The sequence below is a fragment of the Canis lupus genome, chromosome 6, assembly GCF_011100685.1.
Source record: "Canis lupus familiaris isolate Mischka breed German Shepherd chromosome 6, alternate assembly UU_Cfam_GSD_1.0, whole genome shotgun sequence".
In the NCBI taxonomy this organism is placed as follows: Eukaryota; Metazoa; Chordata; class Mammalia; order Carnivora; family Canidae; genus Canis; species Canis lupus.
The window spans coordinates 18359883-18382416 of NC_049227.1; the positions used below are offsets into that span (position 1 = coordinate 18359883).

The 22534-nt window shown below is 44.3% G+C and overlaps 1 protein-coding gene and 1 long non-coding RNA gene across 6 annotated transcripts in view; one reads left to right on the forward strand and one right to left on the reverse strand.

Moving 5' to 3' along the window:
* The window catches only part of SGF29 (SAGA complex associated factor 29), a 29544-nt gene extending 13864 nt beyond the window's left edge, over positions 1 to 15680 (reverse strand). The window contains exons 1-2 of one of the 5 annotated variants that reach the window (XM_038539917.1): positions 15494 to 15680; positions 10531 to 10627 (exon numbers count right to left, since the gene is read on the reverse strand). The gene's annotated coding sequence lies outside the window, so the exon portion shown is untranslated. The other 4 variants (XM_038539920.1, XM_038539918.1, XM_038539921.1 and 1 more) reach the window with 4 other exon arrangements.
* LOC111096257 lies at positions 15429 to 20144 on the forward strand. The gene is made up of 3 exons (XR_005360753.1): positions 15429 to 15798; positions 17113 to 17227; positions 19898 to 20144. It is a non-coding gene; the product is annotated as an uncharacterized LOC111096257 (long non-coding RNA).
* Positions 20145 to 22534: the final 2390 nt, after the last annotated feature.

Below are 22534 nucleotides of genomic sequence, written 5' to 3' on the forward strand. Positions count from 1 at the left end.
TTATTTAAAAGTAGCACAGGGGGGCAGCCTGGGTTGCCCAGCGGTTTAGCGCCGTCTTCAGTCCACGGCATGATCCTGGGGACCCAGGATCGAGTCCCACATCGGTCTCCCTGCGTGGAGCCTGCTTCTCCCTCTGCCTGTGTCTCTGCCTCTCTCTCTGTGTCTCTCATTAATAAATAAATAAAATCTTTATAAATAAATAAATAAATGTAGCACAGGGACAGGACCTATGGGCAGAAAGAGCTGCACTTTTGCTGTGTGAGGCTGGTGGTTATACACTTAGCAATCAATGGGAAGAAGCATGCAGGGAGTATCAGATTACAAAAGTTTCTTCAAATTTCTACTCAAAAAACTAGTTTTGCAAGATTCCTCTAGTGTTTATCATTCAGTTTGACATGAACTATTGGTGAGGTGTACAGGCAGTCATGAGATCCTTAAAGAACGTAGCAACTGGGGCACACCTGGGTGGTTCAGTGATTGAGTGTCTGCCTTTGGCTCAGGTCGAGATCTCAGGGTCCTGGATCCAGTCCTGTATCAGACTCCTTGTCGGGAGTCTGCTTCTCCCTCTGCCTATGTCTCTGCCTCCCTCTCTGTGTCTCTCATGAATAAAGAAATTTAATAAAAAAAACATGTGGGACACCTGGGTGGCTTGGCAGTTGAGCGCCTAACTTTGGCTCAGAGCCTGATCCTGGATTCCCGGGATCGAGTCCCACATCAGGCTCCTTGTGTGGAGCCTGCTTCTCTTCCCTCTGCCTGTCTCTGCCTCTCTTTCTGTGTCTCTCATGAATGAATAAATAAAATCTAAAAAAAACAAAACAAAACAAAAAACCCCCCCCCCAAAAAAACGTAGCAACCAGCACGTATTTGATCCCTATCAAAAGCATGCAGGCTTAAGTCAGCCTTCCTGGCTAAGGGTAAACATCTTCCTGCTCCTGTCCCTCATCATTGAAATTAACAAGCTCATCATACAGTTCATACAGTAATTCAAGGGATCCAGAATAGACAAAACAATCTCGAAAATAAAGTTTTCCCAATTACAAAATGCATAACACAAAGCTACAGTAATTAAGACAGTGAGGTACTGGCATAAAGACAGACCCAAACATCAATGAAACAAAACTGAGAGGCCAGAAATAAACCTTCATACCCACCGTCAATTAATTTCCAACCAGGATACCAAGATAATTTAATGGGAAAAGAATTGTCTTTTTGACAAATGGTGCAGGGACAACTAGATATCCATATGTAAAAGAATGAATTTGGACCCCGATCTCAGACCATATACAAAAATGACCTGAATAGTTTTCCAAAGACAATATTCAAATGGCCAAGTTGCCTGTGAAAAGATGCTCAGTATCAATAGCCATCAAGTGGATACAAATCAACACCACAAGGAGGTATCATTTCACACTCACCAGGATGGTTATAATCAAAAAGAGAAATAATAAAAGTGTCGGGGAGGGTAAATGAAGGGATAAAGAGTGGTTCTATTCACACAAAGGAATATTTTACTCAACAATAAAAGGAGTCATGTACTGTTGTGTGCTACAACACAGGTGAATCTTGAAAACCTTATGCTAAGTAAAAGCTACACACAACTAATATTGTCTATGTCCATTTAGATGAAATAACCAGAATCCAAATCTAAAGTCTTGTTATTTTTAGATATATCTCCCTACCCTTACCCCTTCAGCCTTAGGCAAACACTAATCTACTTTCTGTTTCTATAGATTTGCTTGTTCTGTACCTCTTTTCTTCTTATTGTGGAATAATATTCCTTTGTTTGCATATACCACATTTGTACACGTCCATCAACCAATGGACATTTGGGTCATATCCACTTTTTGGCTATTGAGATAATGCTGTTATGAGGAGCACCTGGCTGGCTCAGTCAGTAAAGTACACGATTCATGATCTCAGGGTTGTAGGTTTGAGTCCCACACTGGATGTAGAGATTACTTTAAAATAAAATATTTTTTTAAAAAAGAATTTTGTTAGGAACACTTGTGGGTAAGTTTTTCTGTGGACACGTTTTCATTTTCTGGATCTATAACTAGGAGTGGAATTGCTGGGTCATATGGTCACTCTATGTTTAAACCTTATGAGGAACTGCTAGACTGTTTCCAAAGTGGCTGCACCATTTTACTTTCCCATCAGCAACGCATGAGGATTCCACAGCTCTACACCAATGCATGTTATTGTCTGATTCCAGCCATTCTAGTGGAGTGTGAAATGTTAACTAGTGGTTTTGATTTGTATTTCCCCAATGGCTAATAATGCTGAACATGTTTTCACGTTTATTAGCCATCTGTGTGTCTTCTTTGGAGAACTGCCCTTTGTCCATTTTTACTGAGTTATTTTTATCTTTTTTATTATTCAGTTTTATCTTTTGAAACACATTTTAAAATTTTTTATGCAATCCAATTTATCTATTTTTGATTGCTTGGGACACAGACCTGTCTTCTCACATGTGTGACACTATTTGTAACACCACAGCTTTATATAATACGTTTCAGTATAAAGAACGTGTCCCTTAAAAAAAAAAAAGTCTAGTTGCATGAGCTAAAACCACATAAAATGATGGATCTTGGGTTTAGAGATTAGAAGTGTAAAATTTGAGAATTATCAGCATGGAGTTCCTTGCTAAACTCTAGGAACTGATCTGCTGAGTGAGAAAAGAGGAAGGAGGAAAGACTACCCCAAGCTCAGTAGAAAGATCCCAGGAAGGGAAGGATTAGCATGGAAGAAGGTTGTTCTCTTCTGCTAAATAAAGCAGGAATTCTAGGTAGAACCACCTGCCTTCTACTTGCCCACACCTATGTAGAATAAAATTGGGGCATGCCCCACAGTGGACGGACGGGGGTGCGGGGGGGAAACTTTACATTGCACCATCACAAACACTGGCAGCAGGTGTGCCCACAATGCTGTCACGTAAACCAGTTATCCTTCCCAGTAAATCTGTCAGACATTTCAAACTTTCTTAATGTGTTTGTTGCTGCCCTCAGACCTGGGTCTGGGCCCTGGCTAGCTGAAGCCCCGGTTCCTACTTTGCTCACAAGCCAGAAATCTTGTTACCACCATCAACACATTGGGCTACATGCAGCAGCACCTGCCACCTCTGCCTCCTCGAAAAGGAATTACTCCCCCGACTTACTGAAAAGTAGCCCTTCATCTGTGCTCTGAACTTGTCTCCTCTTGGGTCACCTGATACCCCTTTCCTGCGCTGTATGAGCAAAATGAGCATACTTTAGGAGAGCCTACCTTAAAAAAGACTAAGAGCTTCCAATTCCCACTCACCTCCAGCTCCCCACTCTGTTTTTCTTCACAGAAAAATTGATGTCGTCCAAGCATGTGCCCCTTGTCCTCACCCCCATTTGACTTTTCAACCCACTTCAGTCTAGCTTCTGTCCTCACCAGTCCAGTGATGATGCTAATACAGGTCAAAGCATTAGATCCTTTCCTGCTTGAGCCCACCTGACCTGCCTCTTTCTCACTTGACAGAGGTGCCCACTGCGACCACCTCTGGCTTCAGGGCCTTCACCCTGCACCTCACTCTGGCTCCTCCAGTCTCTGGGGCTGGCCCCTCACCTGCCTGTCCTGCAAACACTGGCACGCCCTACAGGCTTCCAAGTCTCCTCGCTTCCCCCTTCCCTGCCCCCAGGTGCCACAGAAAAGGACTTGGAGCAATCTCCTGAGCCTGACAGAACTGAGGACCTCAGGGAAAACGTCTCCAGTGGAAGAGACAGGAGCAGCAAATGTACATAAGAATTTCCTGTTGGCTGAGCTGTGGCACCAGAGAGCGGAGGCCTGAGGGGGAGGCAGAGCAGACGGAGGTTTTCAGGTGGGGAAACAGGAATATGCTGGCTGAGCGGCAGGAGCACGCTGAGAATCAGGGACCTGAGAACTGGGTTGCATCTGAAGAAGAGACAGGTGGGTGAGCAATGGGCTCCAGCCCTGACACACATGCAGCACCCCAGAGGACGATCACCCCAGGAAGCCCTTCTCTGTCTCTATGCACTCATCATCTGCTCTCGCTCCTCTCCTGTCTTACTTACATACACACAGCAGGGCCGTCCTGTCTCATTCCACTCCTCCCCTTCCACCCCAGCTTGCACCTCCCTCCTCCAAGGATACAGATGTTAGCTCAAGATGCGTCCTGCTGGACTGTCCGTAAGTAAACCAAACCTGTCTCTTGCTGGACTCTTCTTGGAACCTACCTAGACTTTCCAACCTACTTTTATAAATGTAGGTTTTTTCTGGTTTTTCTTCCCCAACCAGACTGGAAGTTCCTCAGGCAAGGACACACACCTCTGCTTTGATCAACAATCCCTACACCAAGAACCACCGATAGGTCGGGTCAAGGACTTGGCAGGAACTTTATTTTTTCTACTTCACACACCATGTCTCTCCTGCCCTAATCCCCCATCCCATCTTTCCCATTAGGTCCATTTTGAATTTCCCATTTCAATTATTCCAAACTTTGTTGTTAACGAGAGGCTTTTCCTCTGGCTCCTGTAGGCTACCTCATTATCAACGATGAACACAAGGTACCAACACCCAAATCTACCTCCAGCCCTATGACTTCCCCAAGATTCAGTATCTTATTTTCATGCCAGCTAGACAGCTCTATCAGAGAAGACCCCAAATCCCTATCGGCAAAGACACTCCTTACATGAGCCCCCTACTTTTATATGCTAGAAATACTCTACAATTTGAAAAAGATTTTAAATCAATGTGTCCAGAAAATATTCTAAAATTAAATAACAGATGGTTGTACAAGTCTACAAATATACTTTAAAAAAACAAAAAATGAATTGTGTACTTTGGGTGAATTGTACGGTATGTGAATATTTCAATAGAACTTAAAAAAACCAAATCAGTATGTCCAAAACCCTCTCTCCCTCCCCACCCCCGAAACTCCTGTGTGGTAGTTCTCCCCTTCCCTGTTGATGTGTCCATAACCCACTCAGCGGCCTGTGCTGGGAAGAGAGTGAGTTTCGAACCGCCATCTCCCTATGTCCAATCAGTCACCACTTCTGTTGACTTACTGCCCATAAACCCATCCCCTCCTTCTTGGCTTTCAGACACTGTTTCCCACCATACCAATGGTCTCCCTGTAACTGATGCAGCAGCCCTCCTGCATCTACTCTCCATCGAATCCATCCTCTGCATGGTCCAAGAACTACCCTCTAAAAGACAAGTGTAAAAAAAAAAAAAAAAAAAAAAAAGAGAGACAAGTGTAGTCATGTTCTCCTAACAAAGCTTTCGACCCCTGCCTTGAGATAAGTCCAGCCCTTTACACACGACACTGGCTCAATGAAGGGGCTTCCATCCCCATTCCACACCTACCATCCCACTCCCACACCTACATCCACAGGCCACCCATACCATCTCCTCTCATCACTGCCCACCTCATACTTCATATTCCAGCCATTCCAAACTCTTCTGCTTTTTTTTAAAAAAAAAAACTCTTCTGCTTTTGACTATACACCACGTGATTGATTTCTTAGCCCCATGCTGTTCCCTCTATCTGGGATGCCCTTCCTGCAAACAGGACACCCCTAATTATCTGCTTGATTTAGTCTCTAAGACCTGGCTTGCTTACCAAGTCCTCTCTTTCCACCAGCCATGGTCAGAACCCCCCCTGCTCCCAGTCTCCTAGGCTGAGTTAAGTTACCCTTCTCTGTGTTCTCAAAAGTTATCCTTCTCTATGCATCTCTCTACCACAGTGCCTACCAAATCATATTAGAATTCTTTGTGTGTTTCTGTCTCCTCTCCAGCTTGCCTAGTCTCTGAGAGTGGGGATCACTCTACCTTCCATACCCAGCACAGAGCTGGGCCATGGTATTCACCATCTTTAGTTCTACTCGTGTTCATGCCTCAACCCAACACAGCATGGCTCTCCCTCAGACCCCAGTGATCTCCTGCCAGCTCCTGGACTCTTCCACTGCACTGATACTTGACCACACACTGCTTCTCAAAGCCCTGCTCCTTGGATTTCCAGACCTCCAGTCCCCTTTATTTCTCCTACCGCCCTGCACAGTCTTTCTGCTGCTCCCTCCTCCACCCCAGAGGACGATCACCCCAGGAAGCCCTTCTCTGTCTCTATGCACTCACTGGGCATCTCATCAGCTATAAGGCCCCATATTCTGAAATTTCCAAATGGAGATCATCAGCCCTGATCTCTCCCCAACGTTCCCAACTCAGATTTCCAACTGCCACCCAATGGCTCAACCAAGATGCCCCTCAGATACCTCATACTTCCTGCCCTGCTCTGCCTTCCAAATGTGGGTTGATGGCATCCATCACTGTCCAGCCAGCTTCCCAGGCTGCAAATTCCAGTCATCCATTCCCCCTTCTTGATCATCTACAGCTCCCCATCTCTTTGGTCCACCTCATTCAAATTCTAGGGATTTTGCCTCAGAAGTTTCTCTCAAACCCAGCCCCTCCCTTCCACCACACCTGTCACTGTCTTAGTTGGGGCTCTCATCACATTATCACAGTATCGTATTATCTCTGTGACTCACTGAGGTTGGACACAAAGCCTGTTTCCCTCAAGATAAAAAAAAATTTTTAAATAGGTACATACATGTTAACTATATTTATAGTTATATTTATATAGTTAATATATATGTATATGTATTAAACAAATGCAAATAATAAAATTCAAATGATACCAGAAGTACAATGAAATCTCCTACCCATAGAAGCAACCGCTATTATTTCTTGGGTATTCTCCAGAGGTCTCCCATGGATACACAGGGGGAAAAGGCATGTTATTTCCTAAAACCTTTCACAAATGGAAGATGCACAGACAGACACACATGCGAGAAATGGAGGTTGGCACGTGCAGCACTGGGCAGAAAAGTTGATCCACGTGGTCTGGGGCAGGGGGAGTAGATCAAATACCAAAGCAGGCAGCAGTGGCAGGGGGGCGGGGAGGGGATTGTTGGGCCTCATTTTTGGAGACCTTCATCCCCTGACACTTAGCCCCTACACCAATTATCAGGATCCCCTCACATGTGAACAGTTACTGATGGTTTTAAAAACGGTTTCATCTCCTCTTGTCTCTTTCCAGTGTGAAATACTGTGAAGTGGTGACATGGGCGACAACGTTCTGAAAGGCTGCCTTGCCTTCTGGGTAGGAGCTGGCATGGGAAAACCTCACCTCATGTTCTCCTTGCTCAATGCCCTTTTTTCTTGAGGGCATTCTTTAACCACTCAGCAGTCAGAACTCTCTTGGCTTCCCACAGCACTCTGGCCACACTTTTCTTTCTACTTTTTCCTAATTTAGCAGGAAAAAAAATAGTCTAACAATATTAAAGAATTATTAAAGCAAATCCCAGCAACCTAAAACAATTTTCATTTTGTGTGCCACTCTCTGTACATGCAATGTCATTGCTATCAGAGTACACATGCTCTTGTAAAACTGTTTTCTATTTGTGAGGGAGTCCACTTCTCATATTTCCAGCCCCTCAAGTATAAGAACCGAGTTATAGTCATCTTTGTATCTTGGCACCCAAAATAAAGCCGAGAACATAGGGAGGGCTTGGCAGTTGTTTGTCAGAAACTGCTCTGGTAAACACATGAAGAGGCAAACAGCATGCCCAGCACTCACAGCAGTGTTAAGTCATATAAAGAAATGAAATACACAACTTGCAAAATGGCCAACAGAGAAATAAACTGACATGCACACTTGAGGAATGTTCCAAGAAGGGGAACAGGGGCAGAACAGCTGTTAAGTTCTCATGGGGCCATATACTCCCCTTGGGGAGCTCCTGAACCTTTCTGAGTCTCAACCAGAGTACCCAGATTAACAACATAGGTAAGGTCCAAGCAGTGCCTGGCACGATGTGTATGCTAAGTAAACATGAGTTGCCCCCTCCTTATCTGGAATTGTGGTCAGGGAACTACCAGGAAAGAAACAGGGATGATGCTAAGTGGAGCAAAGCAAAAACACAGGCAAAACAAACAAACAAAAAACAAACAAAAAAAACCCACGGATGCATCCAAAGCCTGAGGGAAGCAACCCTGAGATGATAGGCCACGCAAAGAGCATACCACTGGGGAGTGCTCTCCTGTTCGAGCTCCTGTTTGCCTACTGGGTAGTGCCTGGCTTGGGAGAACCACCGCATTTTATGTTACAACAAACTGTTATCTCCAGATCCATTCAGTCAGGAACTTGAATTTCCCCTGAAAACACCCTCAATGCCAAAGCCCAAGGGAACAAAGCACCGGGCACTGGAAACATACGTGACCAGAAGGCTGGTGCTCCCAGCTGAGAAGAAGTGGCTTCTAGTCCAAGCTGTCCGTTATAAGAGTCTGAGGGCCCCTGGTGATCCTATCACGATTCTCAACCTCCAGAGGCCAGACAACCCCTGCAAGGTTTTAGGCTTTCTTACAAATTTTGAGGAAAGGACCAACACTCTCAACTTTTTGGTTCCTGGCACTCTCTTCTTCCCACTGATTTAGAAGCCACACTTTCTATTTCTACCCACAGAGGGAACCACCATTCTGAAATTTTTCACTATAGATGAGCTCCACCTGTTCTAGAACTTCACAGAAATGTAATCATGGGGCACCCGGATGGCTGAGTAGTAGGTTGAGCGTCTGACTCTTGATTTTGCCTCAGGTTGAGATCTAGCCCAATGTTGGGCTCCACTTAGGGTGGAGTCTGGGACTCTCCCTCCTGCTACCTGCCCTCCCACTCAAATGCGCTCCCTCTCTAAATAAATTTTTTAAAAATGTAATCATGCCATCCACATTCTTTAGCATCTGGATTCTCATTTCAGAGACTTATCAGTGGTGGTGCGTGTATCAGGAGTTTGTCCCTTTCTATTGTTAAGCAGCATTCTCTCCTCTGAACAAATCTGTTTAGCTAGCTCCGTCCTGATGGCACCTGGGTTATTCCCAGCTTGGGGCCACTGTGAAGAAAACTGCCATGTAGTCATGTCAAGTCTTTTTGTAGACTTACTTTCCTTAAGTACTTAGGTCTGAGGTGGATGTTTAATTTTACAAGAAAGGGCCGGAACAGACCCTTTCCCTGAGATGTACCAGTGCTCACTCCCAACAACAATGTACAGAAGTTCCAGTACCTCTACCTCCTTGCCAGTGTACGGTGTTGTCATTTTCATTTTATTAAAAAAAAATTTTAGCCATTCTAGCTAGAGTGAAGCACTTTTCATTGTAGTTTTAATTCAGACTTCCTGGTAACTAATGATGTTGAGCACTTACCTGTGCACTTACTCGACTTCCTTTACGTTCAATTCAGTGGCTTCTTAGAATATCCCCAAGGTGGTGCAACTATCGCTGCTACCTAATTTTAGAATATTTTCATGACCCCCAAAACCTGTACCCATCAGTGGTCACTCTTCAGTCCCTCTTCCCCTCACACATGGGCAACTGCTTATTCTAATTCCTGACTTTATGGATCTGCCTTTTCTGGACACTTCATAGAAGCAGAATCACACAGCATGTAGCCTGCGGAGACTGGCTTCCTTCACTGAGCACAATATTTTCAAGGTTCATCCATGCTGTACATGTCTATTTTGCTCCTTTTGTGGCTGAATAATATCCCATTGTATCGGCAGACCTCATTTGGTTTTTGCATTCATCAGCTGATGGGACATTTAGGTAAAATGACTTTTATATCAAGAATTTGGAACTCCTGGGCAGCCCCGGTGGTGCAGCAGTTTGGTGCCGCCTGCAGCCCAGGGTGTGATCCTGGAGACCCAGGATCGAGTCCCACATCAGGCTCTCTGCATGGAGCCTGCTTCTCTCTCTGCCTGTGTCTCTGCCTCTCATTCTTTCTCTGTGTCTCTATAAATAAATAAATAAAATCTTAAAAAAAAAAAGAATTTGGAACTCTTGCTGGCTATCTTGTTTCCAAGAGTCTTTATCACGTGACAAGGCATTAGAAACAACAGACAGGGCCACCTGGGTGGCTCAGTGGTTAAGTCTGCCTTCGGCTCAGGGTGTGATCCTGGAGTCCTGGGATGGAGTCCTATATCGGGCGGGCTCTCTGCGTGGAGCCTGCTTCTCCCTCTGCCTATATCTCTGCCTCTCTTTCTCTGTCTCTCATGAATAAATAAATAAAATCTTAAAAAAAAAAAAAAGGAAACAACAACAAACAAATAGGAGACTCATCAGTGCCATTCCTTTCTTCTGGGTATCAACTACTTTTCCACTTATTCCAGTTAGTGGGCTGTTTTGTTTGTTTTAATGCATGTGTGTGCAGTTTATAATCATTATTTGTGGGAGGACTGGCCTGATATGAGCTATTCCACCACTATAGGAAGTGACCTCTGAGCATACTGCCCATCACCTTTTCTCCATTTTGGTAATAGTACTCCAATTTCTCTTTGGGAAACTGTCCTTCACCTTGGTTCCAAAGATGGGTACATGATCTGGGCCCATGAGCGTATTCCATTCTCCCTAACCACCATGACTGGCTCAGGAAGGGGTATGTGAACCAGGTCTGGTCCAAATCAACTTGAGATCTTTAGCTAGTAGTCATCTGCAAAGTGATACCTCTTTCAGCTGGTTGTCAAGAGAGTAGCAGCGAAGCCTGGAACTGATGGAGGCCTTTGCCTGCCTGACCAAGAAGCCAACATGGAGAGAAACAGAGCTGAAAGATATAAAAAAATCCTGGTGACGTTAGTTAGGTTTCCTGATATAACCCTCCCTGAAGCTGTTATGCCCAGGGCTTTTCAGTTAAGAGTCTAACAGATACTCCTTTTCTGCTTGGACTGGTCTGGGTTCCCTTTTTCTTAACTGCAACTGAGATATCTAATAGGTAATTCTAGGGACAAAGAATGTATTACCTGCTAATCACCCAGGCAAAACCTGTTCTGTAGCTCCTTTTCTAGAAGCCAAAGCCTAATACAAACAAATCCAAACATCCTGTACTTAAACCCCTCTAACATTAATCTTACAGGGCTCAAGACAATAAGAGTTCTGTTCTGAATCAAAGGGAAGAAAGTCCTCTAAGACCCTACTCTCAGATCCCATACTATTAATCTGGCCATCATCAACAACGATCTACTTTCATCGTCTGGTTTGAAAAAAAAAAATTAAGGAGATGATGATTCCTTTCCCCTAGTACCTACCATGCTTCTAGACCAAAGCTTACACAGGGAGTTTCTGACTGAAACCTTAGAGCAATCCCATAAGCACACCCTCTTTATAGTTGGGGAAACAAGTTCAGATTGGTTAAATTATGCCAGGTGACTTGGGAAATACAGGGAGTTGCAAAGCTGTAAACTCTAAAATCTGTGCTCTCCCTCTCATTTTCAAGCTTTGTAACAAGTTCAGCTTATTCAGTAGTAAAAGAGATCACGGAAATAGAATCATTTTATCTACTGGAAATTGTCAATCAACTGTTAGGTTATTAAGATTGCACTTAAAGAGTATCACCAAGAAGATGATGATTCATAGTAGCATCTGATAAAAAGAGGTAGAAAAATAAAGGTCATCATGATAGTTATTTCTTACTGAATACCTACTATGTACTAAGCAGTTTTATGTTGATGACTCCATCTAACTCTCCTAACAGTCCTGCAGAGTAAGTGCTGTACTCTTCATTTAGCACTGTAGAGACCAGGGTCTTGGAGAAATCAGGGACTTTACCCAGGTCACACGAGTAATAAATGGCAGAGGGAGAATTCAAATCCAGATCTGACTCTATGACCTAAGTCTTAAGGCTCAAACAGCCCTTGTATGATCAACATCCAAATCTTGTTAGTTCAATGTTCAAATAACTAGCTTCTACTCCACAGACATAGAGACACCACAAATCTTTTTTTTTTTTTGTAAGATTTTATTTATTTATTCATGAGAGACAAAGAGAGGCAGAGGGAGAAACAGACTCCTCACAGGGAGCCCGATGTGGGACTCGATCCCCAGACCCCGGGATCACGCCATGAGCCAAAGGCAGATGCTTAACTACTGAGCCACCCAGGCATCCTAAGACCACAAATCCTAAAATGATGCAAACTGGGTATTTTTTTTTCCAATGCAGAAGATACATCAAAATTCTATAGGAGATTTATTTTCATTCATTTCGTTTCCAAGACTCATTTAAAATCTTTGTAAGGGGAGCCTGGGTGGCTCAGTCAGTTAAGTGTCTGCCCTTAGCTTAGGTCATGATCCCGGGGTCCTGGGATCAAGCCCTGCATCAGGCTCTTGGTTCAGTGGGGAACCTGCTTCTCCCTCTCCCTCTAACTGCCGTGTGTGAACGCTCTCTGTCCCTGTCAAATAAATAAATAAAATAGTTCAAAAAAGTAAATAAAGTCTTTTTAAGAGTCTTTGTTTTGTTGTTGTTGTTGTTGTTAAGAGCCTTTGTATACAAATTAAGAAATGAGGTTAAAAAGGCCTGTGACTTACTACATGTCCCCATTTCCAGCCCCAGAAAGTTGGGTCACTAAAACTATGTATGCTGATGGACCCTACCCACTGAGAACAGGGTGCCTCATGGTTGGGCCAGTTATTTATAAAAGATACACTGTAGTTTACAAAATACTTTTTTTTAAAGTTTTTTTTTTTTAAGTTTATTTATTTAAGCAATCTCTACATCCAACATGGGGCTTGAACTCAGGGCCCCAAGATCAAGAGCCACATGCTCCTCTGACTGAGCGGGCCAGGCGCCCCTACAAAACAATTTCAAGGCAATGCTTCAGATCCTGGATAGCCAGCCCCTCTCAAACAGCAATACCACATAATAATCATACTAAGCAATGTCAGTGCCCGCATCCCAAACAAGCACAGACTTCCATGCTTCTGTTATGCCTGCCTGAAATGCCTTTTGATCCTTTCCCCACTTCCCCCTGGGTCTCAAATTTGCTCATCTTTCAGGGTACAAATCAACTGGCAGCAAAGTTAACACTTCAAGAGTTGTACTTGCCAACCTTCTCACACCACAGCACACACAGTACAAAATATTTCTGGTAACATTTGTGTGGCACACTCAGGTAAAAGGCAAAGCTGCTCACAGCTGGAAAAGAATGGCAGGGGGATCTGGCTGCCCCAGGCCCCACTCATCTGCCCTGATGCCAAGGGCAGTCAAAACTTTCAAAGCATGGTATACAAACTTCTGTTCTTGCATTGTCACACATACATTGAGAGACTGTTTCACTTACTTATCTCTCCTGCAGACCACGAGCTCTTAGAAGACTGACATGCAGTTGTATTCGTCTTTATATTCCCAGAAACTAGCCCAGGGCCTAGCACCTACTAAGTCTTCAGAATACATTACTGAACCAAACTGAATCCTGGAAATCTCTTAAAATAGTCTCTCAACAATTCTTAAGTTGGGCTATTCACTATCTTCCCTCCAACCCCAGGAAAAAAAAAATTGTCCCCTTTTTTTTTGGGGGGGGGCAGGTTAAAAAGTAAGCTCTATGCCCAATGTAGGGCCCAAACTTATGACTGCAAGATTAAGACCTGAGTTGAGATCAAAAGTCAGATGCTTAACCACCTGAGCCACCCAGGTACCCCAATTAGTTGATATTATAGATACTTCCCTGTATAAATGCACTCATGAATAGTTGTCAAATACCTACTCTATGCTAGGAATGAGAAATATACATCAGTGAATGAGACAAAGAGTCCCTGTCTTGCTTACAAAACTCACAGTCCAGAAAGGAACAGACATTAAACAAGTAGTTCCATATACTTATTTGTAGGTGAAGTAAATACCTTATAAAGGACATAGAAAACAGGATACATGGATAAATTTGAATAAACGATGACAGGTAATGTTGAAGAACGGAAAACACAAATTCTCAGGCAAAAATGACCAAGTGCCAAAGAGAATATCCACAGAACACTCAGTAGTGAAACTTCAAAGCCTTAAGGGCACATACACACTAATACACTGGAGAAGGAAAAGGGGGGGGGCAGGGCCAGGCTGCAAAAAAACACCAAGAATATATCAGTATTTGGCCTGAGTTGGCCTGAACAACTGGAAAAATGGGAAGACTGGGGAAAGTGGTGAAGGTATGTGAGGGGTAAAACTCAAAATTTCAGTTCTGGACATGTTTGAGATGCCGACTCGACACTTTGAGATGTCATTTGCAAGCTGAATATAAAAATCTGGTCTTGGAGGTAGAGCACTGGGTCGAAGATTGACATTTGAGAGCACAATAGATAGTATTTCTATTTAAGGCCTTGAAATAGGGACGCCTGGGTGGCTCAGCGGTTGACCGTCTGTCTTCGGCTCATGGCATGATCCCGGGATCCAGAACCGAGTCCTGCCTCCGGCTCCTTGCAGGAAGCCTACAAGACTCTGCCTGTCTCTACCTCTCTCTCTCTAGCACTCAAGAATAAATAAAGAAAATATTTTTAAAAAGAAAATAGTTTTGAAATGGATAGCTCCTAGGAAGTGGACACAAAGAAGAGCTTAGGATGAGGGCGTGGGCGGGGGAGTATAACCATTAAAGATAGGGACGAGGAACAAGAAATCAGCAGAGGAGAAACCAGAGAGCTGAAGCTAAAGAAGAGAATGTTTAAGAGGCCTGGGTGGCTCAGTGTCTGCCTTCGGCTCAGGTCGTGATCCCAGAGTCCTGCGATCCAGTCCCACATCAGGCTTCCCGCAGGGAGGGAGCCTGCTTCTCCCTCTGCCTAGGTCTCTGCCTCTCTCTGTGTTTCTCATGAATACATAAAATATTAAAAAAAAAAAAAAAAATTGGGCAGCCCGGGTGGCTCAGCGGTTTAGCGCCGCCTTCAGCCCAGGGCGTGATCCTGGAGTCCGGGGATCGAGTCCCACATCGGGCTCCCTGCGTGGAGCCTGCTTCTCCCTATGCCTGTGTCTCTGCCTCTCTCTCTCTCGTCTCTGTGTATTCTCATGAATAAATAAATAAAACCTTTAAAAAAAATTGAAGAGAATGTCCTACAAATCAAACGAAGAAGTGCTTCAAGAAAGGGCAGTGATGAAGCGCATCAGCCATTGCTACAGAGGTGAGAACGAACTGAACACTAGCTTTGGCGACCGAGAGGTCACTGGCGGTTTCCACCAAGTGCTATTTTAGTGGAGCGCTGGGGGCCTAGACTAGAGCGGGTTCGAAAGAGACCTGGAGATGAGGCGCCAGCTAAGGCTGAAGCCTCACGCTGCAAACGGGCGCCGAGAGATGAGGAGGCAACTGGAAATCTCCGGAGGGCGAATGAAGTTGTCTCGTTAGAAGGGGCTCAACCCCGCTGCCGTCTTCTCGCACCTGAGCTGAAGACCCCGCCTCCGCCGCCTCTGCGGCTTCTGCGCCCCGCACGGCGAACGCCCGCTTCCCCTCCACGCCGCGCCGGCCAGCGCATGCGCAGAGCCCAAAGACCGCCGCCGCAGCCCCACCCCTCCCCGAGCCCCGCCTCTCCCCGCCCAGGGCGCGTGCGCACCGCCCCCCGAGAGTTGCCCCAGCGAGGCCCGGGAATGGGGACGTACCGAGGGCGACCCCGGCCCTCCGCTCCCGCCATTCCCCGGGGGCCCCAGACTGCGACCCATCCCCACCTGCCAAGCCACGGAATAGGCACGTCGAGCTGGAAATTACGACGGCAGCCGCGGGCGCGTCCCTCGAATGTTTTTCAAAGTCTGAGTACCGTAACGCGCTTGCGTTCGAAGATTCGCGGCACGTCGAGAACTACACACGCTTTTTCCCTTTTACGAGCTAGTCGCAGCGCGAACCTTTCCGCGCATGCGCCGTCCTTCCTTTGTGACGTGTCGCGCTGCTCCTTGGGAAATGTAGTTTTTATTTTATCAGTCTATGCCCGATGCCCTAAGGGAACTTAAGAAACCAGAGTCCTTGTGTGTTTTTAGTATCCTCTCTCATTCCCCAAAGCCTATAAGATAATTTAAAAAAATTTTTAAACCTCAAGCTGCCCCAAAAGATGTAGTTTATTATTTTAGTTTTTTTTATTTTATTTTTTAGCTCTATGGTTTTTTTAGTTTTTTTTTTTAGTTGTTTTTTTTTTAATTGAAGTTCAATTTGCCAACATATAGCATAACACCCAGTGCTCATCCCGCCAAGTGCCCCCCTCAGTGCCCATCACCCAATCACCCCAACCCCCCGCCCACTTCCCCTTCCACTACCCCTTGTTCATTTCTCAGAGTTAGGTGTATGTTTAGTTTTTTAAAAATAAAGCAGATCGGATCCCTGGGAGGCGCAGCGGTTTGGCACCTGCCTTTGGCCCGGGGCGCGATCCTGGAGACCCGGGATTGAGTCCCACGTCGGGCTCCCTGCATGGAGCCTGCTTCTCCCTCTGTCTGTGTCTCTCTCTGTGTGACTGTCATGAATAAATAAATAAAATCTTAAAAAAAAAAAAAAAACAGATCTGTAGACCCAAAAATTGCACTTTGAGGGAATCTTCTCAGGACCGTATTAAGGACGTGAGTAAACATTAAACTACATTAGTTTACATTCTAGTAAATGTCTTATAATTTCTTACATAACCCCTATCAAAGTTTAAAATTACATTTTATATCGTTTATTTTTTAAAAAAGATTTTATTTATTTATTCATGACAGCAGACACACAGAGAGGCAGAGACACAGGCAGAGGGAGAAGCAGGCTCCATGCAGGGAGCCCGACATGGGACTCGATTCGGGGTCTCCAGGGTCACATCCCAGGCCAAATGCGGCGCTAAACTGCTAGGCCACTGGGACTGCCCTATATCGTTTATTTGATTCACTTGTCAGCTCAATAAGATTCGAATCATCTGTTTTGTTCACCTGTTTTCTCATTACCCAGCACATTCCTAGTACCTATGAGAGCAGATAATGGGCCCTCAACATTTTTGTATGCACTTAGAAGAATCTCAGACTTCAACACAAACTATTTCAGCCCCAAACTAACACATCAGTTTATTTTTCCCATCAAGGTTGTTTTTCTTTGTGTGGTCTCTTTGTCAATGAATGGCATGACCATCTATCCCATCTCAGCTGTATATCCTGCATTTTATGAAGCTGATGTTGACAAGGATTTCACAAATTTTGCCTTTGTAGAGGTCTCGGGAGCTATTTCTCCTGAATGTCAAATATTGACCTTAGTTACTCCCCAGGAGAGATTTGGGGCTTGCAATTGTTTGTTTGTTCGAATTTATCTTTAATCTCTGATATTTCTACTGCTAAAGAACAAAAATTCAACTGAGTAACTTAAAAGGTCAAATTGACTCTATTGAATGATTCATGAATCAGGCAGCATCCCATCTGACAAATAGAAAGGAGCTCCACCTAGCTGCAGAAAAGGTAAGGTTTTTGAAAGCAGAAAGGAAGCAAAAAAAAAAAAAAAAAGAATATTAGTCAAGAATGCATTGTTTTAGATCAGGTCACCCCCCCCCCTTTTTAAAGATTTTATTTATTCATGAGAGACACACACACAGAGAGGTAGAGACACAGGCAGAGGGAGAAGCAGGCTCCATGCAGGGAGCCAGACTGTGGGACTCGATCCCCTGTCTCCAGGATCACGCCCTGGGCTGAAGGTGGTGCTAAACCGCTGAGCCACCTGGGCTGCCCAAGGTCACCCTCCTAAGGGGAATGAAAGGGATCTATAAGTAAATATCCGAGTGCTGACCAAGAAGTTCCATGTTGATTGGTTAAATAATAGTAACAGCTCATATTTGTTGGCCACTTACTATGTACCAGGGACTATTAAATATGCTTGATGTGTTTCATTCATATAACATACTCCACCCAGTTGTAGAGGTTGGGTTACTCATTGCTTGCTTCATGACAGACTATAATCATTGGGTTCTGCACACCCTCCCTCTTGTTTTATTTATTTATGGCCGTTATCTCTTTTCTCTATTCCTCCTCTCTTCCCCAGAGTGTGTGTCTTTGTAAAACATGTGTGTTGTCTAGTGTGCATGCATTTTTAATTTACTTAGATGGTATTGTGCTGTAAGCCTCATTCAATCTCTTATTTTTTCCCACTCTGCTCTAGGGTTTTAAGATTTGTTCTTGTTGTTGTGTGTGCCTGTTACTTAGAATAACTGTGTAGTATTTTATAATTTGGCTATGGCAGATAACATCACCACGAACAGCCTCATGCCTGTCTCTTGTGGCCAATATGAGGATTTTTCTGAGAAGTATCACTACCTGGTGAGGCTGAGTAATAGCCCATTAAATTGTCTGTCCTCACCCATTCTGTCCAGAACATTCTTCTCCCCCCCCTTTCCCTAATCTCTTCCTTTTTAAAAATTCTACTTATTCATTTGAGAGAGGAAGAGCACAAACAGGGAAGGGGCAGAGGCGGAGGGAGAGGCAGACTGAGTGTGGAGCCCCCATGCTGGGCTCAATCCCAGGATACTGGGATCATGATCTGAACCGAAGGGGGACACTAACTGACTGAGCCATCCAGATGCCCCAAGAACACTCTTCTTAAAACAAAGATTTGCATGAGCTGGTACCTCTGCCTCCTGGCCCTACCACCTCCTCTCCCCACCATCTCCATCTCCCTCTCCCCTTCAGCCTCTTCTTTAGATCTTCCATACATGTCACATCCTTCCTCCTTCCTCTACAAAGTCTTCCCTGGAGCACATTTCCCTCATCTGTTTATCTCCAAATCTCCTACTCATCTTCAGATCTCCCTGACTGGGTCAAATCCCTCTGCCTTGATCCCTCAAGAGCACTATGTAGACCTCCTGCCATTGTGGCAGTAACAAAATGTCACGATTTTACATTTGTTTGTGGCAAAATTTATGTTTATCACTGTATCTTTAGCATGTGTGCCTGGCACATATAAAAATATTTTTTAGATGAAGGAGAAAATAAAGGTATTCTCTCTGCTTTGGAAGAGCCATGAGGGGGGCAGCACCTTGGTGGGGTGACTGCTATAGAATTTGGTCCTCAGCTCTACAGGACCAGAAATTCCATTTTTCAAGTGGGATAGACTCATATTGATGCAACTCACAAGAGACTGATGTGTAAATCAGAACCCATTGAGTTATATGGGGAGATTTAGAACTGTGGAACTGACCAGAACACTCCCTTTCCCTGGGCAGCACAGTCCCTTCCTTGGGAAAGCACAGTCCCTTCCTTTCTTCCGTGAAGAAAGCTAGGTCTTTCTGGTCTATCCTTTAGTCTCATTCTATCAGAGCATCACATCTGAAATCCTTTCTAAAAAGCCTTGCAAAGTCACAAGGATATTTTTTTTAAAAAAGATCTTCTTTATTTATTCATGAGAGAGAGAGAGAGAGAGAGAGAGAGAGAGGCAGAGACACAGACACAGACACAGACACAGACAGAGGAAGAAGCAGGCTCCCTGCAAGGAGCCTGATGTGGGACCCGATCCTGGATTCCAGGATCACACTCTGAGCCGAAGGCAGACACTGAACTGCTGAGCCACCCAGGCATCCTGAAAAGTCACAGGGATCTTGACTGAAGGTCTCTTGAGGGTATGCAGAGGGAGTTACATGGTGGGACTTCCTAACAATCCCTTTACAAATCCCTCCCATCACAGAGTTCCACTGCTGAGGGCAATGCTCACATCTCTGCTCTCTGGTTTCTCCCCACTCAGAATGGGCTTTTTGCATAGGGGCTTCAGGCATCTTTTATGGAAAGCCAGCTACCCCTCTCTCAGATTGTCCCTGTTCATGCCTACCCAACACCACTTGAACAAAAAAAAAAAAAAAAAAAAAAAAAGACTTGAAACTCACATCCATCTTGTTAGTTCTGATAATAGAACTAACTAGAGGCCATATCATCCCCAGGCACAGCTGGACTGGCCAGGGAACATACAGACCCAGACCCAAGGGATAGGAATGCTTGCTTACAATTCAAAGGAACGCAATGGAATTCAACCCAAATAGCTTACACACATACACACATACAGGCAGCTAATGGGCACTATCCTGGACACATAAGCACCAGATACACCTTATGAAATCTTTAACATAAAGAAAAAATATATTTTTTTAGATTCCAAGTCTCACAAAAGATGAAACAAACAGACCTCCCTGGCACCAAAGAAGCACCAGAAGCAATTGAGTAACATCCACTAACGTGACTTCATGGGCCTCCAATTAACAGCATCCACCTTCTGGGAAGACCCACCACCATGACCACCACCTGCTCCAAATTTTGCCCTTAAAAATCCTCGCTTGTAAGCCATGGGGGAGTTTGGGACTTTTGAGCATTAGCTCCCTGAATGGTACCACACCAATAAATAGCCTGTCTTCCTTCATTGCAAAAGTTTGATGTCAGTTTTTATTGGATTGATGTGCATGGGGTGAATGAACTCTCATTTGGTTTGCTTACAGGCACTTCAGTTGGATCTGAATGGCAGCCAGGTGGGGCAAGTTGTAACTGTTCATGCTTACTGCTTTTTGTCCCCAACACATACAAAAGAAGCCATAGCATGACCAGAAGGTGGCATAGTGTGTATGGAACCCAAGGAAGAAAGGGAATACAATACTTTAACTCTTAAAAATTGCTTTAATCCCCCTTGCTTCTAAAATAGGTATACGTCGTAGAAAGCCACACACTGCTGAGTTCTAGAATTCGTAATGAAGAACGTATAAATTTTCCATAATCCCAGTCTAGGATATGACCACTCTGGAGAGTGTGGTGCATATTTCATCCCCTAGGCTCCTCTCACCCTTTTTTGTTTTTGTTTTTACAATAACTACAATAATTTTGCTTACAAAAATAAGATTGGCCTGGGGCTCACTCTCCGTGCGTGGCAGCAGCTCCTCAAGCCATAGGAACCCTGTGACCTGGGACAACTGAGAGCAGCGCTGCAGGGAGAGAGGTGGCTGGTGGGAGGGGCACCAGATGCTACCCCTGAAGAGCACTGGGCTCTACAGCCATTCCCTACCCTCCCACCACCCACTCAACCTGCAATATGATGGTCTTTATTATTGACTACATAATTTGAGTACATTTTCCTCTAAGTATGGAATGATGTATCAGATTGAACAAGCCACCAAGCAAGTGTTCAAAGATCCCTCTGACAGGGACGGCTGGGTGGCTCAGCGGTTGAGTGTCTGCCTTTGGCTCAGGGCCTGATCCCGGAGTCACCGGATCGACTCCCATATCAGGCTCTCTGCGTGGAGCCTGCTTCTCCTCCCTCTTCCAATGTCTCTGCCTCTTTCTGTGTAAATAATTAAATAAAATCTCATGAATAATTAAATAAAATCTTAAAAAAAAACAACAAAGATCACTCTGATGGACCCCCAGGATTCTCTTGACATTCCTCAGGCAGGATGCCACCTTTGAAGACCAGTACTTCTATAGGGGGTCCTAGGAGCACCTCCCCATCCAGAAGTGCTTGGACAGAAAGTCAGCTAGATCACATAAAAGCTGGATTGGAATTTATACACTTAAGGATTGTGATCCTATCCAGGAAACCTTCACCAGAAATTACAAGGTGACATTGTCCATCCAATTTTTTGACATACAGCTGGACATTAAAGACCTCTGTGTGTTTACTCCACTAAGAATGTGCCAGACTTCCCAGGAGAAAGGTGAGCTTATGAACACAGAAGTGACAGCATCAGATAGCAGACACCATGGCCCCAGGGACAAATGGATTTGAGACTTGAAGAGACAAGACTTCATTGGAGGTAAGTATCATTTTACAAAGATGAACATTGTTGTATGTATATACTTTTATTGATATGTACATATTTTTGACTACCCAAGCTATGTTTACAAAAGGAAACTGAACAGAGGATATATGGTTATATGAGCTAAATAGATGGCTAATATGGATATTTCAGATATTTCTGAAATCCACTTGGTTCTGTTCTTCACGTGTAAGTGTAATCCAGGTGCTGGGGCATACTAAGGGGTGAGGGTTTGCCGTGCCAGGGAGGCGTATTGTACTATTGACATTTTTGAGAATTGATGGTGATAATTCAAAGTAGATGATTTGGGTCAGTTTACAGACAATGACCCCTTTCGGCTCTCCCCAGAACATCAGACTGCCTGACATTCCTCTCCTGCCACCACTGAGTTTTCAATATGACCCAATCAATACACAAATTTTAGCTTAACTAGACATCTATACTATATCTCTAAAGAGACATTTTAAGTGACAAGGCTTGGAAAATCTTAATGTCTACACTTGGGTAAGCAGGAACCACGTACAATTTTTTCTGTGCCAGAGTATTGATAAATGTGCTGAAACACCACATATTTGTCAATAGAACTAGAGAGGTAGTTTTTTAAAAATAACACTGAACTGGGGTGTCTGGCTGGCTCAGTCAGAAGAGCATACAACTCTTGATCTCCAGGTCATGAGTTCAAACCCCTGTCGGGTATAGAGATTACTTAAAGAAATAAAACTTAAAAAAAAAAAAAGAAGAATAAAAAACAGCACTGAACTAGGAGATAGGAGACTATTGTCTCCTAAATCCAGGGTGAGAATCCCCTTGTACTCCAACTGCTTGGGTTAACTCAGTGCACTGTGCTTTCCTTCTCTTTGGCCTTCCTGAGACACTGATCTCCTGTTCTATCTGATTTTCCAGGTTAGCTCACACATGAGTTTTTTGGGAGGTGCTTGAAAGCCTGGATTAGGTGCACCATGCAGCTTGAACACACTTTTCTCCTTTT